This window comes from Lissotriton vulgaris, chromosome 3_1 (assembly GCF_964263255.1).
Source record: "Lissotriton vulgaris chromosome 3_1, aLisVul1.2, whole genome shotgun sequence".
NCBI classification, from domain to species: domain Eukaryota; kingdom Metazoa; phylum Chordata; class Amphibia; order Caudata; family Salamandridae; genus Lissotriton; species Lissotriton vulgaris.
In genome coordinates, this window is record NC_141689.1 from 1,060,013,728 (window position 1) to 1,060,031,757 (window position 18,030).

The window sequence follows — 18,030 nt, forward strand, 5'->3', positions numbered from 1 at the left end:
CTTTGGAACTCTTTGCCATTAGCGATTCGTTCAACAGAAAATGAGCTATGCTTCTGGGAAACGTTCAAAACGTAGCTTTTTAAATAAATTCAGCCTTTAAGGTGCTCTTCCCATTCTGATATGATGTAGCCTCCCACTCTGCACTGGGATGCCTTCTGGTCATCATGTGCTCTATAAGTGATAAAAATAGAAAATAGAAATAGAAAATCAATAATAGATTATTTACCTTTTTTAAGGATAGACAGCAGAAAACATCTCAGAGCCAGAGGAAGAACACAGCTGATCCCAAAAGGAGGAGGAATCATAAAAGAAGACATGAAGACATGAGCAAAACAAGATCACCAACCAGTGACAAAGTGAAAATGGAGAAAGAAGCAGTAGAGGAAAACACAAAATCAAAAGTGTTATTATCTGATGATAGTCTAATGAAAGCGGAAGAATAGATCTCATCATTAGCTCCATTATATTGCTCTTAAAGAACCTTTAGTTACAGTTAAACAAGAGTGGATATATTAAAATTCATTAGAAAACAAAAATTTTAACGTTACTATACTACACAAGTTGGGCAACAGAAACAAGGCAATAAGAAAGGAGGTGACATATACAATAAATTGAAAGTACTGGATTTAAAGTTACTGATGGAACTGAAGGCACTGGAAAACTAAGTGCAAGGGATACAAGAAGAAATACTAGAACAGGAAATAATCACAACTATGGAATTAGAAATGTAAGGAGAGATAGCCACTACATTCTAACCAATATTTGTACCAATTATGCCAAGGGACGGTATAGACATATATGCGGAATTAGTGAAATAGGATATTAAAAACATGTACATCACAACAAAAAAGAGGTAACTGGAATACAGTGACCAAAGGAAAGCCTATAACAACTTGATAAAGAAATTGAAGGAAAAAAAGGAATTTATAGTAAGGAGTTCGGAAAAAAGAGATAATATTGTGCTATGGCTGTTAATATGTATATGGATGAAGTACGTAAACAGGTGAGGGATGATAAGTGCTATATGGGAATAACATAGCAGTGAGTGAAGTGAAGAGACAGCACTGCAGAATAAAAACATGTTTTTGAGGAAGGATTATTCCAGGATGCCACTTTTATACCTGATCCCCAAAGTTCATAAGGACCTAATTAAGCTTTCAGGACGACCTATTAATTCAGCAATTGATAGTTAATTTGAAAATACATCAAAATATGTGGATCACTTTTCATGTTGTTCAGTGGGTAGTTCCTGGAAAGTATATTTGATATCCCATGGGAGGAGAGTTATATATTAATTTCAATGGATGTAACATCTTTATATACCAGCATACGGCATGGTCATGGGTTACGAGCAATAGAGCATTTCCTATGTGCAAAACCACTGAAATTGTTCAAACATAACGAAATGTTGTTAAAAATGATTAAATGGTTTCTTGAGAATAATGACTTCTTATTTGATAACAAGGTGTGCAAACAGTTAGTAGGAAGGGCTATGGAAACTTCCTTCACCCCAGCTATGCTAATTTGCATATGGGTTGATGGGAGGACCAGATGCTCCAGGTTGCCCATGCGGGTGACTGGAATGAGCACCTTATAAACGTGGGTAAGATACATAGATGCCCTCTTGTTAAAAGAAAAAAGTCAGAAGAAAGTGTTTACAAATTTGTGGCAAAATCAAACACAACAACTTGAACCTACATTTCGCTAGTTCCATAAGCTGTACTAAAGTTTTGTTTCTAGATCAAGAAGTGTACGTAAAGAAACTGGACAAAGCTATATGGCCAAACAGCAGCAGGTTATATTATTCTGCAAGCAACTTCTGTTCTAGAAATTTGATGCATAGTATAACTTATGGGGAAATATTATGATTGTGAAGGAACTATAGTGAGCAAAACAAAAAGAATTTAAGAAGGCACATACAGAAATGGTGACAAGCTTTCTAAAGAGAGGATATGTTGGAAGCTACAGAAAAAGTGAACATGAAACTGTGCTATTTAGGAGGGACAAATCTAAAAAGAAGGTAGGGCAATTTCATTTCACTTTGTCACAACCTATAGTACAGATGAAAGAGTCAGAAGGAAAATAATGAATAAATATTGGTATCTAGCAAAAAATGATCCAACTATTGGCCATCTGCTACCACAACAAACCAGGAGTCACGCTTAGAAGAGCGCAATCCATGAGAGATGAATTAGTAAAGAGCAGCGCAGAAATGAGTAAAAGTGATAATTGGTTAAAAGCACGTCAAGGATTCTGCAAATGCAAAAGTATGGTGTCAACAGAATACATTTTGATACACCTTTTAGTAAAGCCCCCCAAAAAATCAGAGGAGCATACAATTTCAAAACAGAGTGTGCTGTATATGTACTGGTATGCCTGTGTGGGCTAAAATATATGAGAAGCACCCCATCAGGTTTACAAGTGTGTTTTACTACATGTCAGGTCAATAAAATATAAGGACAAGTCATACGCAGTCGTACGTCACTTTGTGTAGACACATGGCTGTAATGGCAGAGAGCTTAGATGTTTTGTGATTGATTCTGTTCTCCGAAGATTTAGAGGAGGTAACAGAAAAAACAACAAAAAGATAGAGTCAAAATACATCCGAAAAATGGACCTGTAAGATTCCAGTGGGATTGAACATGGGACCCATGTGTGAAGAGCAAGCGTGTAGGGCGCAAGAACCACGCTTGGGAGGCTACAAAGCTGATTAGCATAGCCCTCTTTTTATCTTCATGGCCACAGATGCACAAATGTGCCCGGCAGACCTGCGTTGATTCAAAATATATATGGTGGAGAGCTCACGCTGCTTAACTCCCGGCTGCAAGAATTAGCACCTCAGTCATGCCCCAGAGAAAAAAACCTGTGAATTTGGGAGCAATGGTTTTATGACTGTTTTTGGACACCAAAAAGTATGTTGATTGAAAACTGGTATTTATTTTATTATGGAAGAAGAGTTATATACACACCTGTAATACAGACCTGAACTATTCACATAGTCCTACTTTGGTTTCCTCCTTTTCCCTTTTTTTCTCAATTTTTCTTTGATTTTCTCTCAGATTTTTCTTTTTTCTGGGGGTAGGTAGTGTAGAGAAGCTGCAAGTACAATAGTCATGAATTCGGACTTCTGTCATTTCCTGTAAGGGGCTAAGTTAGCACAAAAATAAAGTTTCTGCTACGGCCTCAGGAAAGAGCCCACCTAGGCATGATTGAGTAACACAATTGAGAAACCGTTAAGGAATTCACCTTATTTTGTTTTTGGTTGATCTTTACAGAAAAGTAGGAAGAAGACGAGGTTGCTTATTTATATATTGATAATATAATGAATTGATATTGCATAACAATTAAGAATAGACCCACTGGGATCTGATTGTAACGGGAAGCAACTTTTTGCCTTTGCGAAATGTACATAAGAAAGCCTTGCTAGTAATGAAATTCTAAATGTGAAATATAGTTATTTCCCTAGTTGCACAGAAATAATATGAAATGTAACATCACAAGTTTTTAGGTTTTGTTATTTTCACACATTTGTAACATGAAGGAATTTGAGTAAGAAGTATTTTTTTATGTTAGCACTGAGAAAGGGCATGTGAGCACTTAAACCAGAGCACTCAACATGGCGCAGCATATGTGACCAAGGTAGAGTGGCGGCTGAAACGAGTTAAAAAACATTTGTCATGCACTTAATTGCTCCAGTGTCTGCACGATGTGGATAAAATGTGCAACTTTTTTTGTAAACCTTGGTAGTAGTAGGTTTAGAAAGCTAAACCACCCTCAAGTTTCCAGGCATACTACAAGCGATCGAACAGCCAAAAGGTAATGGGACGAATGCTTCCAAATAGTCAAAGGCCTGGCAATCCCTTGGGGCAGCATATCAAACCACTGTTTTTCGCCCACTATGCTGCTCTAGACCGAAAGCCTAATTTAGGATTTAGCAGACGGAGTAAAGGAAGATAGGATGGCACAGGACTTTACTGCCTCTACTTCGCCTGCCAAATTTAGAAATTGAGAGATGTCCACCAGCCCTGTGGACATTTGCAGGAACCAATGTCATAGCGTTCCTGTCAATGTAGGAAAAATCTGATGGACCGCTCTGTCAAACATGGCTGCTGGCTGTCAAACCTTTCAAATTTGTTTTAGATTTTAAAAATAAAATCTCAAGCAGGAGTTTATTTTTGACCCCTACAGCATGGGAGTTTACTCCAATGTTGGGGAGGTTATTTTACTACTTTATTTTTACCATCCCTCACTGTCAGGATATACCTATTTATATATTGGGTGCAGCTATTTTATTACTGTTTCTGGTACACAAGAAAGGCTATATAGTAGCAGCAGAGCGTCCCATTCAGGGCATGCATTGGAGCATTTAAATGAAGAGGGTGGTGTCCTATGCGCTTTCAATTGCCGAAGCCTCTGAAGAGAAGTGGGGACACTTTGAAACGCGTAAGGCATCCATGGCACATTGAACTGCTTAAAATTATCGTTGTACTGGTGGACTGTAAACCATAAAAGCTCTTTAGGAGCATGTTGCAGCTTGAGTGCTCCTTGTACGTTGGGTAGTTGGAGCTTGGCTAAATATGCGGCACACCCTGCCACAAGGGAGCACAACCCCAGGATGAGGGGGCCAAGTGGTCTGTAATTGAGAAGGTCAATTTTGTGGGGCTGCAACCGATTTAGCATGTCCACCGGCACACTGAGGCCCATCTAGGGGCTTTCAATGTTACAGCAGCAACATTGCGTGCTCCATTGGGAGATACAGGACACTACAAGGCCCATAGCGCGTCAGGCTTCCATGGTACATTGAACTGCTTAAAGTTATTGTTGTACTGGTGGGCAGACAAGACCTGAGCCAACTGGAGCATTTTGAATTTCTCCTTTTTGAGGAAGAGATTGATGGTCTAGAGGTCTGTAATAAGACGGAGACCTTTGTTCTTTTTGGGTATTAGAAAGTAGCAGGAACAGCAACCACTGCCTAATGACCTGCAGAACACAGGACACGCAGTTTACATAATAGTGAGCTAAGGCAGCCCTTTTTTTTATCTTCCATCATCACATTTAGCACACTCCACACCCTTTAAATTAGATTTTTTACTGCTTCACCAATATGTCTTGTTTGTTACCTTTCACTGTGTCAATCTTATTTTTTATAGTGGCGCCTCACCCCAAAAATCCAGGTTTCACAGAAGCTGAGTTGACAGTCATGGTGGATGAAATCATTAGAGTAGAGCCACACATTTTCGGATACCAAATCCCAAAAACTTCTCTCAGTAGGAAAATAGAAAATGAGAGACAGGATAGTAGACAAAGTGAATGCTATTGATATCACCCTGCACACACAGTAGGACATTAGGAGGAGGTGGCATGAACTGAGGTTGAAGGTGCATACCCTGGCCTTCCAGCACCACCTGTAGGCCCAGAGGACTGGTGGTGGCCATCCCAGTGGCCCATTACAACTCTTTCCCTGGGAGGAGAAGGTCTTGGCCATCATGCAGACTGAGGGCATGACAGGAATACCTGGGAGAGTGGAGTTTGGTAAGTTACACTCCACTAACACAATACCTCAAGTCCTGTTGGCTCTAAACTCTGCTTTTGATATTGTGTTGTCTACCTACTTTCCCAACATTCAATCCTCCAAGTATCAGAGATATTGGTTTTTCAGTATAAATGTTTATTGTTCCATCTATGATCACATGTATGCCACATGTTGGAAGGATGTAAGTATATTAATATAAAATATCATCCCAGGATATGTGTTAATCTGCAAATGGATGGTCCATCCCAAATGCATGGTGCTAACAGTAATGCTACAGCAAGCATTGCTCAATTGTTGGGTAGTCGAGTTTAAAATGATTACAACTACCATGAGGCCCTGTTAGTGCAACTCCAAACAAGATGCAATAGTGATCTTGCCGATTCTCACTAGTGTGCCCTGTTACAACTGATGTTCACTTATCATACAGGTTACCATTTGTCAAGTGTTGGTAAGTCTACATAGAAAAGCTACAACCACTAACATGAGGGCCTGAACTGTAACTCTAACCAAGATGCCATAGTCCTTTTGCTAGGCCTGGGCGGTGAACTCTTTTCCGTTTGCGAGCTCCGCGAAGTGCAGCAGACCATTTTCCCCGCTCGAGCTTGCAAATGGTAAGTTGGCGATCACGAGCTGCAGCTCGGGTAGAATTTCTATGAATCTTTGTGTTAGGGGTCAACAAAATGTGTATCAACCATACAGATATCCTACACCTTGCAGTTACAATCTGTTTCTCCATCTATTCCATCCATACAGGTCAACACCCATCAAAAGAAAGCCACTTGCAGGGCCATCGCTTGGAAGGTGCGGACCTTAGAGGGTTTTTAGCTGGTGTAATGTCCACTACAGAAAGAGGAGGAAAGACCTGAGGCACTTAACCCGGAAGATAGTTGAGGTTCAGCTTGGAAAGTCCTTCCAACATGGAAGGGGTGCAAGTTTGACCCTGGCCCCCCTAATGGCCTGCACACTGATGGTGGGCTACCTGAAGCTTGATGGGTAGTTGAGGGCATAACATACGCTACAAGGGGTTGAGTTCTAGCCAGAGCCATACATGTTACTTTGTCAACTCTGCATGTTGCAGGACGCATTTCCCAACCAACATTGGTGGTGGCCCATGTATCACACACACGATGAGCCAATGTTTGTGTATGTCTGGCAGTAGGTGCTTGCTGCTGTGCTATGACTATTGTCTTTCTGACCAGAAACACAGCAGAGTCTTATCCACAATCAGTTTTCTTTTTTTAAGCAGACACCAGGCTGAGTGAAGTGAGTAATCATCTCATGTTGTTAGTTGATCCAGGTGACAATCGTACCACACAGCCAACTTGTCTTCCTTGTGTGAGGAGAGATGTTCCCTCACTCCTGTTTCTCATGTGATGGTTGCCCTATTACATATGACATGACAGAGTACAAAGTACATGCAGTGACTATACAATAGTTCCTGTTGGCAAGTACAACTAATATAGCGAACTGAGTGTGCAAACATCACTAGTGCCATCAGCATTAGTGCCCACATGGTGGCCACTGTGCATTTGCCAATTGATGGTTAATCTGCAATAGTGTTTCAAAACACTCATTCACTGAAATGCATAAGGGAGTGAGATGAAGAACTGTAGAGATAATTAGTTTGTGAGTGTCTACACAGATCCTCACAAGGCAATCTGAGTTTGCAATACCAAAGAGTGCAGTGATGTGCCAGTTCATTGGGACTCTAGTGATTCCACATCTTCAGGTCATAGATATTCAGGGACACCCAAAACCTTCAAAGGTGTATTGGCTTGTATATATGCAATCAATGAATGATGTTATCACCTGTACAAAGCAGGAGTGGGGATATTCATATGGCTCTATGAAGTCTTGTGCTGTTTGAATTCTGAGTATCTATCTCCTAAATATTTGGACCTCAATGTTTTCAGGCAACTGTTTATGCTACATGTGTTACATAGCTGAACTACTACTATACAGCTTTCATTAGACTTTTCAGGTAGTGGACATATGATGTAATTTGGAGTCCAAAGTCTCATCTGTGTGCAATGAGCATTTGCATGTGACATGATGTCTGCCCCAACACTAATTGATGGTACATTGGTGTTTAACTTGACCTTCATGACATCACAATGTGTTATGAGGAATAGGTAGTTCTGTTGAACTCTTGGCCTTGTGTGAGCATTGTGTAAATTTCAAAATTGTATTCATCAAGTGCCAAAGTATGCAAGGTAATCAACTATCCCAGTACGAACATATGGATGGAGTGTAGACAACCCCATCAATGCTTTTGGGCCTGTCTTGGGTTATGACATGAATGGAATCAACTGTTTGCAGGGCATGTAGCATGCATGCATATGTTCATGCTACATTTGAAGCCTATATAGTGAACCACGAAGCTGATGTGATATGTGCACTTCATCAATGTTTCCTGTTGAGTTGTGATGGTCAGGTGTGGAAACGCAGTTTCAATAAACCAATGTTACATGTCATTTCAGATACATCCAGGGAAAGCAAAGCAAAGGAAAAGGGGCCAATTTTCGTGGGGACCCAGCTGGTCACAGTAATTCCAGATATGAGACCTCAGACACGAAGGGACCCAGTGACCAGGAGGGTATGTGGATTGCCATGGAGGACAGCTCAAATTCATCATCTGAGTCATCCTCTGATGGAAACTCCGGAGTGGTGGCAGACCCCACAGTATCAGTACCACCTACATCCTTCTCCACGAACCCCAGTTCCAACGCCACCCTCCCTGTTGTGCTCCAACAAGTTGGTCAGGCCTGCTCCCCTAAGAGGGGTCCAGTCTCTTTTGCTCCAGGCACCACAGCCTCTGCCCCTGTTTGCCTTGCTGCCCTGAGTGAGGAGGCTATTGACCTCCTGAGGACCATCTCTGTGGGTCAGAATGCAGTACTAAATGCCATCCAGGGGCAAGGCAACCAGCTGACACAGATGGTGGCCTGCATGGAAGGCATTCACACTGCAATGTTTGCCCTATAGAGATCTTTCCAGGCTATGCAGCATTCCACCCACCCTAACCTTTCCCCACTTCTTGCCCCTTTCCAATCCAAATGTGCTATTCTCATTTCTGTAAACACAGTAGTGCGTGCAAAGCGGCATAATGACCACCGTGGTAGTTACAGCTCGGCGGTAACGGCAGCTCATCGGAAAAAAAAACGTCCTGAACACCCATTGGTGCAAATGCTGGCTTAAAATTATAGACTGTGAAGACAGGTTGAGGGTAAATGTGCTTAGAAATAAAGACAGTGAGTATGGGTTAAAAGTAAAGGAAGTTCTGTAGTAAAGTCGGCGAAGACGGATTTTAGGTAAAGACAGCCCAACGTGCGGCTCGGTGGGTAATTGCACATTGACACGTTTCCGGTGCTCGGTCACCCCTCTGCCCCTCTATCACCCCGTGAGATAAGTTGCTGGCGCTCCAGAATGTCTCTGCATACTCATTTTAGGCTGGTTTACAGACGCCCACGGATTGCATGTCAGATAGTACAGGGCTGTGTCGGGATTTTAACGTGTAAAAAGAAAACTATGAGACAGAAATTGAGACCCCTCGGCAGTATGTATCGTTTCTGCCCCTGAGAGCTGTATGGGGCTTTCGGTTGTGTTACCTGCGCCGGTGAGAGGTGTTTGGGGCGTACACGGAGTCTGGCACAGTCCCACGGAGGCAGTGTGGGGGATCTGTCCCGTTGGTACCTGCATGGGGAGCGGTATAAGGACTTTGTGGCTGTTTTTGAAAGCTGTGTACTGTGTATACCTGGGGCCGAAAGAGACGGCGGAGCCAATGGCCGCACACAGCCTTGCTGCCCGATGGTGCCATCGGCGGTCAACGCTGGCACGAGTGGATCCTGCTACCGCTACAGAGTCTCTGCGTCTGCCGGTGAGGATCGTGATTGCTGGTGTTACGCCCCGCCTTTAGTGCTGTCCGACGATCCCCACGACTGAACCCACCGATGCCTGACTGCTGCCTTTGCCCTGGATTGCATGGGAGGCAACGCGATGCGGAAATGGCTTCGGGGAGTCCCCGAGTCGGAGGGGAGGAGCTCCGGTGACTGGTGCCTGGGGATTGCGGGAATGCCTGTGACTGGAGAGGTGGTGAGTTTCCCCTGAAATGGCCCCCAGCAGCCCCCCTGTCCCTGCGACCCGGCTGCTTTGTGGTGGGGTGCCGATAGAGACTACCACGGGGTGGGGCGTGAGCAGCAGGCTTCGTGCCTGGGCATTTGTGTGTATCTGTGTATGTGTACATGCCTGTGTGTGGTTGCCTTTGTATGTGAATGCATGTCTGTGTGTGTGCGCGTGCCTGTGTGTGCGCATCTGTGTATGTGTGTGTGCCTGTGTGTATGTTTGCGCATCTGTATGGGTGCGTGCCCGGGCGCGTGTGCGTATCAGTGTGTGCATCTGTGTGTGTGTGTGCGTGCCTGGGCGTGTGTGCGCATCTCTGTTTGTGTGTACATCTGTGTGTGTGCGTGCCTGTGTGTGCCCGTGTATGTTTGCACATCTGTGTGGGTGTGTGCCTGGGCGCGTGTGCATATCAATGTGTGCATTTGTGTGTGTGCATGCCTGGGCGTGTGTGCGCATCTCGGTGTGTGTGTACATCTATGTGTGTGCGTGCCTGGTCATGTGTGCGCATCTCTGTGTGTGCATCTCTGTGTGTGTGCGCGCGTGCCTTGGCTTGTGTGCGCATCTGTGTATGTGCGTTTGCCTCTGTGTGTGTGTTTGCCTGTGTATGTAAAAGCATTTGTGCATGAGTGTGTGTGCCTGTGGGTGTGCGTGCATGCGTGTCCAGGGCAATGCAATCCTTCACTTCTTTCAAGATTAACATAAAAATGAATGTTCTGTTTGTACAACATGTGCCGTTGTCAGAATGAAATTACTGCGGATGTGGCCAGGCCTCGCCTCCACATGGGGTTCTGATTATGTCTTTCCTGCCAGCCTGAAGTGTTTTTACAGTTAGGCAGGAGCTCACCTTCTTGCCGGGCCTGGGGTCGGCGGCGTTGAATGTGTGCAGTGTTATCTAGGAGTCTCCCCTAATCCTGTAAAATGAGTAAAGCGGGGTGCAGTAGTGTTGGGGAGCAGAGAGAGTGGAGGACGAATAAAAGAACTTTGAGTTAGAAGTTTTAGATAATTCACAGAAATTTTCACATACATTTTCCCTTCTCTCCCCTCCGACCTCCGATTCCATGCCCCCTCGCTGTGCTTGCTTCCCTGCCCCCTGGCTCTGCTGGCTTATTTGCCCCCTGGCTGTGCTTGCTCCCTGCCCCCCTGGCTGTACTTGCTCCACTGCCCCCTGGCTGTCCTTGCTCCCCTGCCCCCTGGCTGTGCTTGCTCCCCTGCCCACTGGCTGTGTTTCCTTCCCTGCCCCCTGGCGGCTGTGCTTGCTTCCCTGCCCCCTGGCTGTGCTTGCTTCCCTGCCCCCTTGCTGTGCTTGCTTCCCTGCCCCCTTGCTGTGCTTGCTTCCGTGCCCCTGGCTGTGCTTGCTTCCCTGCCCCCTACCTGTGCTTGCTTCCCTGCCCCCTACTTGTGCTTGCTTCCCTGCCCCCTCGCTGTGCTTGCTCCCCTGGCTGTGCTTGCTCCCCTGGCTGTGCTTGCTCCCCTGCCCCCTGGCTGTGCTTGTTTCCCTGGCTGTGCTTGCTTCCCTGGCTGTGCTTGCTTCCCTGGCTGTGCTTGCTTCCCTGCCCCCTCGCTGTGCTTGCTCTCCTGTGTGTGTATGTGGCTCTGGGTGTGTATGTGGCTCTGGGTGTGTATGTGGCTCTGAGTGTATATGTGGCTCTGTGTGTGTGTGGCTCTGTGGGTGTGTGGGGGGACTCTGTGGGTGTATGTGTGGGGCTCTGTGGGTGTGTGGGGATCTGTGTGTGTGTGTGTGGCTCTGTGGGTGGCTCTGTATGTGTGTGTGGGTGGCTTTGTGTGTGTGTGGTTCTGTGTCGGTGTAAATGCAATAGGTCATGCATTTGCGAGCAATTAACCTATTGGCATTGTAAATGACAATGACATTTATTTAACGATTAAGCTATTGGCAATGTTAATGACAATGCCATTTATTTAAGATTTAAAAAATAAAAAAAAGTCATGAGCAATGCCAATAGCTCTACCTTTAATAATGCCGAGACCATTGCATTGTAAATGCTTGTTTTCTTTGCACCCCCCTAACTAATCAACACGAAATGTCCCATCATCTGTCTAAGCAGAAAAAGCAATAGGTCTTCATAGTTTCATGGAGATTAATCAAACAGGTGCAAAGTTATTTGCGAACAAAAATATGAGGAATTCCTATCTCTGGTAGTCCTAACCATAACTCGCTCTCTGTATGTACATATGAATATATATATATATGAAAATAGTTAGGAAAACTTTATTTATTCTTTCTATACAAACCAAACATAAAAAAACACAAATGTTAGAATTTCGAAAGTTATAACTGTTACTTAAATTTCTAATGTATGCACCATGTTTAAATTACTATAATGTTATTTCTTCTTTCTATACAAACCAAACTTAAAGTACACAAAATTAAAAATGATAAAATGACAGTTATATCTTTTAAACACTCAATAATAACGGTAACTCGCCACTTTACTATGCCCTGCTTATACCCTTTCATATTACATCACTTATACCATCTGAAATCATAACATTCATAACAACACTTATGATAACTCAAATTTCATAATTTCGGAGAACACAGTGCATGACAGAGTGGCGAGTTATAGTTATTGCTCTTTGGTTAGCGAACTGAAAACAGTGTGTATGGAGGAGTACTAGCTATAATAATGTGAAGATAGAGCATAAATTATAAATTTATGTTACAACTGTAACTTTTATAGTTTTCATTTTTGTGTACTTTAAGTTGTATTTATATAGAATGAAGAAATAAAGTTATAGTAATTTAAATGTAGTGCTTACATTCAAAATGTAAGGTATAACTGTAAATGTAAATGTAAATGTAAGTGTTGTCGAGTGGATTGCTGTTATATGAGAAGTCATACAGTATAGTGGAGGGCAGTGTTGTACAGTTGTAGAGTCTAGCGTCGCAGAATGGATTGGGGTAGAACTAAGTGCCTTAGTCTACTTACTTCCTAAAATTCATAAGAACAAGTTTAACCCACCAAGCAGACCTATTGTCTGGTCTAAGGGTAGAGTGTTTGAAGAAAACCTCTAAACATGTGGACGTTTTTATCTGAGGGATTTTTTTACATCCCTCCCCTCAAACATATGAGACACTAAATCATTCTCATTAAAATAGAGTGTACCAATGATGTCCTTCTTATGACTCTCGATGTGTGTTCGTAAAGCACAAGCTTTGATTGTGAAAGGGATATTGAAGCCTGTAGGCATTTCCCGAGAGCCAGGCACATGCATTTTTCCCACACTAATATGGTCCTGGAAATAATCAGATATTAGTCATAAAATATTCTCCTTTGGGTATTTTTATGACTTAGGTCTTTCTGGTGCCCTAATCCTTTGGTGTTGAAGGGGCCCCTCTCATTTATTACTTATGAACAATGCATTATGATATAGGCACCTGTTTTGTCAGAAGCTTTACGAATCTCTTCATGGGCTGGTAGGAGCAGTTGTCTACAGCACCTGAAACAGCTAAGGAGATGGAGCAGGTCATTATGGGGTTTCGCTACGTTAAAGACTTGTTCATCATACCAGAAGGTACTGAAAAATCAGCGAGCCGATGTGTATTTGAGCTCAAAGCCAATGCTCTGAAGCTTGACTACACTTACACTATCAGTTAGGAGAGGCTAGAATTTTTTGATATCCTAATGAAAGTCAAAGGGAACAAATTTCAGACTGGATCATACAGGAAACCCATGGCAGGCATTAGCATCCTTCATGCCCTCAACAGCCACCTAGAAACCCTTAGAGTATGCCATATGGGGAGCTGCTGAGGGCAAAAGTAATTGCAATACTGAAGAACCATATCGTAGGGAGGAGGACATTGTGATACACATATTCAAAGAAAGGGGCTAACTTGACTGGGTTTGTACCAGAGAGAAGGCATACATCAAGGATATATCCGGAGAATACTCCTGATATCCTTAAATGAGACAGAGACAACCAGGTTACTAACTACCTTCAATTGAAAATCTAAAGAGATCACCACAGAAACTGGAATATCCTGAAATGAGATGCTACCTTGGTAGATTACTGGATGACAAGTCTAGCATTACGTACAGGAGGGCATTTTCCCTTACCAACCTGCTGCTTCACTGTGTCATTAGAGTCAACAATACCAAAGGGAATTACCCTCAAGGGTGATTCTCTGGTGTAAAATGCAAGGAGTGCAGGAACAGTAGGAGCAAATAAGAGTTTTAGGTCCCATATGTTAATGCCTTTATAACTATCACTCAATTTCTGATTTGATTTGAGATGTCATCAGTGATGTTATCAGTGACGTCACTGTCCATGCCATCAGTGATGTAATATGTGAGGTCATAAGCAGTGCATTGCAGGGGAAAAAGTTATAGTTAGCTTAGGTAACTATACCTGCTGAACTTCACTGGTTTTGTATGAGAGAAATTAGAGCCTAACTATAACGTCCCTGTATCCTTCGTTTTTTAGTGAATTTCTACAGTTTTTTATTGTTATTTCCTAACTATAACATCAATATAATCTTTGTTTTTTTTAATGAATTTCTAAGGTTTTATTAATTTTATTTCTGAACTGAAGCAAGTGAGTGTGTGAGAGAGTGCATGGGTGTCTCAGTAGCTCGGTGAGTGGGGGTGAGAGTGTCTGAGTGGGTCTGTCAGTGGGTGTGTGAGTGTCTAAGTGAGTCTGGGAGTGGCTGCATAAGTGTCTCACTGAGTGTGTGAGTGGGTGCATGAGTGACTGAGTGGGTGTCTGAGTGGATGCGTGAGTGTCTGAGTGGGTGAGAGTTAGGGTGTCTGACTGGGTTTCTGAGTGCCTCCTTAAATTTGTGAGTCAATCTGTAAGTAAATGCATGAGTCTTTAAGTAAATCAGTGAGTGGGTGTCTGAGTCTGTGAGCAAGTACATGAGTCTCTGTGCATGAGTCTCTGAGTGGGTCTGTGAGTGGGTGCGTGAGTGTCTAAGTGGGTCAGTGAGTCAGTGCGTGAGTGTCTGAGTGAGTGTGAGTGTGAGTTTCTCCATGGGTCCATGAGTGAGTATGTGAGACTCTGATTGGGTCTGTGACTGGGTGTGTGAGTGTCTGAGTACTCTTGGTTTTGCCCTCTTCTGCTCTGCTTTGTCTTTCCTGCTTGATTTTCTGCCCTCTGTTTCACCTTTCCTGCTCATTTTTCTGCTTCTGTTTTGTCCTTTTCTGCTGTGATTTTCCTTTCCTGCTCATTTATCTACCCTCTGTTTTACCTTTGCTGCTCATTTTTCTGCTCTCTGTTTTGTCTTTTCTACTCGTTTTTCTGCCCTATTTTCCTTCTTTCTTCTAATTTTTCAGACCTTTTGTTTTGCTACTTTTTTTGCCCTCTGTTTTGCCTTTTCTGCTTGTTTTTCCTGTCCTTTGTTTTACCTTTGTGTCCTTGTTTTTCTCCCTCTAAAATGGGGGAGGGCGGTCGCTGTAATTTCAATTGGGGGAGGGGGCAATGCGACCGCCCTCCTGAAGCTGATTTTGAACCCGGGGAACCCATCACCGGGGGCCCGGCCATCTCTCCCTGGGAACCCTGGTTCCACCTAGGGCACCCAGTGTGCTACAGGACTGTGGGGGAGCTTCAAGCCTCTATGGTCCCAGCCAGCTCCCCGCCTTCTGTTGGATCCGGCATTGATGCTGTATGCAGCAAGCTGCTGGAAATACTGTCCCCTGCGTGCAAGAGCAATAGTTTTATCTCTTTCCCTGCCAGCATGTCTGTGGGCAGGAGAGAGATAAAACCTCCTTTTCCAGTATAATCCCAGATGCAAGTCCTTGGGATTCCTTGGGGCCCAGAGGTACATCAGATGGAGCCGGTAAAAAGTTAAATAGGAACAGCATGGCTTCACAAAACTCCAGGATTAGATGCAGCGTCACTGATGGACCCAGAAGTTTGTATCAACTTGAAATGAGGGTCAGAATTAGCTCAGAAGAAGAATCAGCTTCGGGAAAAGACCGAGAGGCACATTGATGCCCTTGCACCTTCTATGGGGTTTGAGAGTTGCAGGAAGGGGCAGACTCCTGCTTGAACTTTTTATGTTTCTTTTTCGACTTACCCAATGACTTCAAGTGTGATGAAGATCAGCCATTGGAACACCTTTGGGAGTGGGGTTGGGTCCAGACCTGACATGAAGTTACCGGTGCTTGGAGACGCAGAGTTTGGATTTGCTTTCCTGGTTGGCCTTGGAGTTGTGTTTTGACTCCAGGCACCACAGACAAATCTAATGGGGATCAGTCACAGACATTTGCTTGCAACAGTTCCTACCAGGTGTAAACCCTTTAGTTTTAGCGATTATATTTAATTCTAGCAAACTGTTTTTTAGAAAAACAAATTGCAAAAACAGTCTAAAAGAGACCAGAGATAGTTCCAGATCCGAGTCTGGTGGCATGGAAAAAAAGGAACTGATGTCAGTGTTCATGGGTAGCACTTATATAAAACTCTGCTCGTCACTTCTGGTCGTGGAACAAAGTTGAGGTGGAGCCTCACAATGCTACCTACAAGCTTGCAGGGTTAATGCTAATGATTTGCCAGATCCATTCCAACACCTGGGGAATATTCAAAAGGTGAATAATCTGTGATTAGAGTATCTATAGGAATAGGCAACACTGAAGGTGTTGGGTCGTTTAGCTTATCAATGATCCATGTCCCCTTCTGTTCACCAAGTCTATATTCTAATTTTCCGCTTATTTGGTACAGGATTCACCAGTGCTGCCGGGTTACTGGCTGCCCCTTTTTTGCTGTTGTATTTCTTAGTTCTTGAGAAATTCTACACCTCCCTCTGTACTCCTGAGAGATCTCCTGAAATCTGAGCATGCATGTATTCAACTCAAAGTGGATAAGCTATAGGAGGGCATCTCCCAAGTTGAAGCTAAGGAATGCACCAGTCTCAACCCCTGTTTCAGGGACAAACATATGGGCATTCACCTGGGTTTTGTACCTAACTGTCATGGGCAGTACAGCAGACCTTCATATGCCAAGTTGCATCTGATGGTGTTATTGCTTTCTGCTTCTTCGTGCAGAAGAGCAATCACTTCCAGTCTTTCAATATTCATTGTGCCTTTGGTGTGACGGTCCCTTTTCATGACGACTCCTGCCATAGCAAGGTACAAAGACCTTTCCAGGTTACCTTTTGCTGCCTTCCACAGGAGACAAAAATGCAGCATTTACATGTTTGTCTCAGTGATTCCAGGCATCCTCTCCTAGTTAGTGACACAACTTCTGCTTTGTGAACCTCAGTGCTTAATTTGCAAAATAGTAAGTGCCAGGGCCCTGACCATGAGGCCACTGCATCTTGCATCACCCACTGCCCGTTCATTGCTGCCAAAGACGGTAATAAAAAGCTGCGATACATCTCTCTCGCCTGCAAGTGTGAAAGTTCAGATTATTCCAGGTCTCCAAAGCTGAAGGAATGGCTGTGGAGACAAACATATAAATGTCAGAAATTACATGTATTTTTTTTTAATGTACTGCTTCAGGTGGCATTCGCCAACTTGGAATCATAAATAAAAATAAAGGCAAGGCATACATGTGCATTCCTCACCACACTGGGTCGCCATAGCCTTCTTAATGTCATGATTACCAGGTCATCACGCTATTTTTGCATTATAAATATTTTGTGCTGCTGCTCTACAGCATTGGCAAAGCCAATAGGTTGAAAAGGCTTTGCCAAAACTCGTATCCTTCTGAGTTTAATGCACTGAGTACCATTATATTGGGTAGCATACACAACCTGCAATAAGCGGTGTCTTTAAAACACTATGTAAAAAACAATAGACCTTTAAAGACCGCCTTATGGGCACTGGAGACAGAACTGTGGCATGTGAGGTCTGGGCAGGTGCAGGCTCTAGGAACCATCCTATGGGTGTGTGACTGTGGCATGTGATGGCTTGCTGGGTCAAGGGGAAGTCCTACGGGACCCGAAGATATGTCTGTGGAATGCGATGGAGGGTCTGGCTCCACAAACCACCTTATGGGCACTGAAGATCGGCTTGTGGCACGTGAGGGCTGGGTCAAGAGACCGTACTGTAGACTTTTCCAAGGTCTGCACAAAGGAATATTCATAGGGGGCCAAAGATGACCCCCCCAGCACATCCCCCAAAAATAGATTGATATTTAATGCAGAAAACTGTGCTTAAAAAAAAGCTTTCATATTTTGAGCGATAATCGCGGAAACATCCCCTTACGCACGAGAAGTTGGGCCAAAAACATTGCATCATAGTTAAAAGAGCTGGGTACATCAAGAGTCTAATTTATTCAAACTAAGGCTGAAAAGGAAGGGTAGAGCTAGTGATCAAGTAATGCATGCGAGTAAATGAGCAGGTGAGCATGCATGTGCTGGCGGGAGGCTGTTAACCATAGCTGCCAAGTGATGGTAAGCGTCAGTGTAGGCGAGGCATTTTTTT

At 43.7% G+C, this 18,030-nt stretch overlaps 1 protein-coding gene across 1 annotated transcript in view; it reads right to left on the reverse strand.

The window, feature by feature from the left end:
- LOC147727391 (coiled-coil domain-containing protein 171-like) overlaps positions 1 to 18,030 on the reverse strand; it is a 1,936,181-nt gene that overhangs the window by 614,348 nt on the left and 1,303,803 nt on the right. The gene's annotated exons all lie outside the window — the stretch shown is intronic.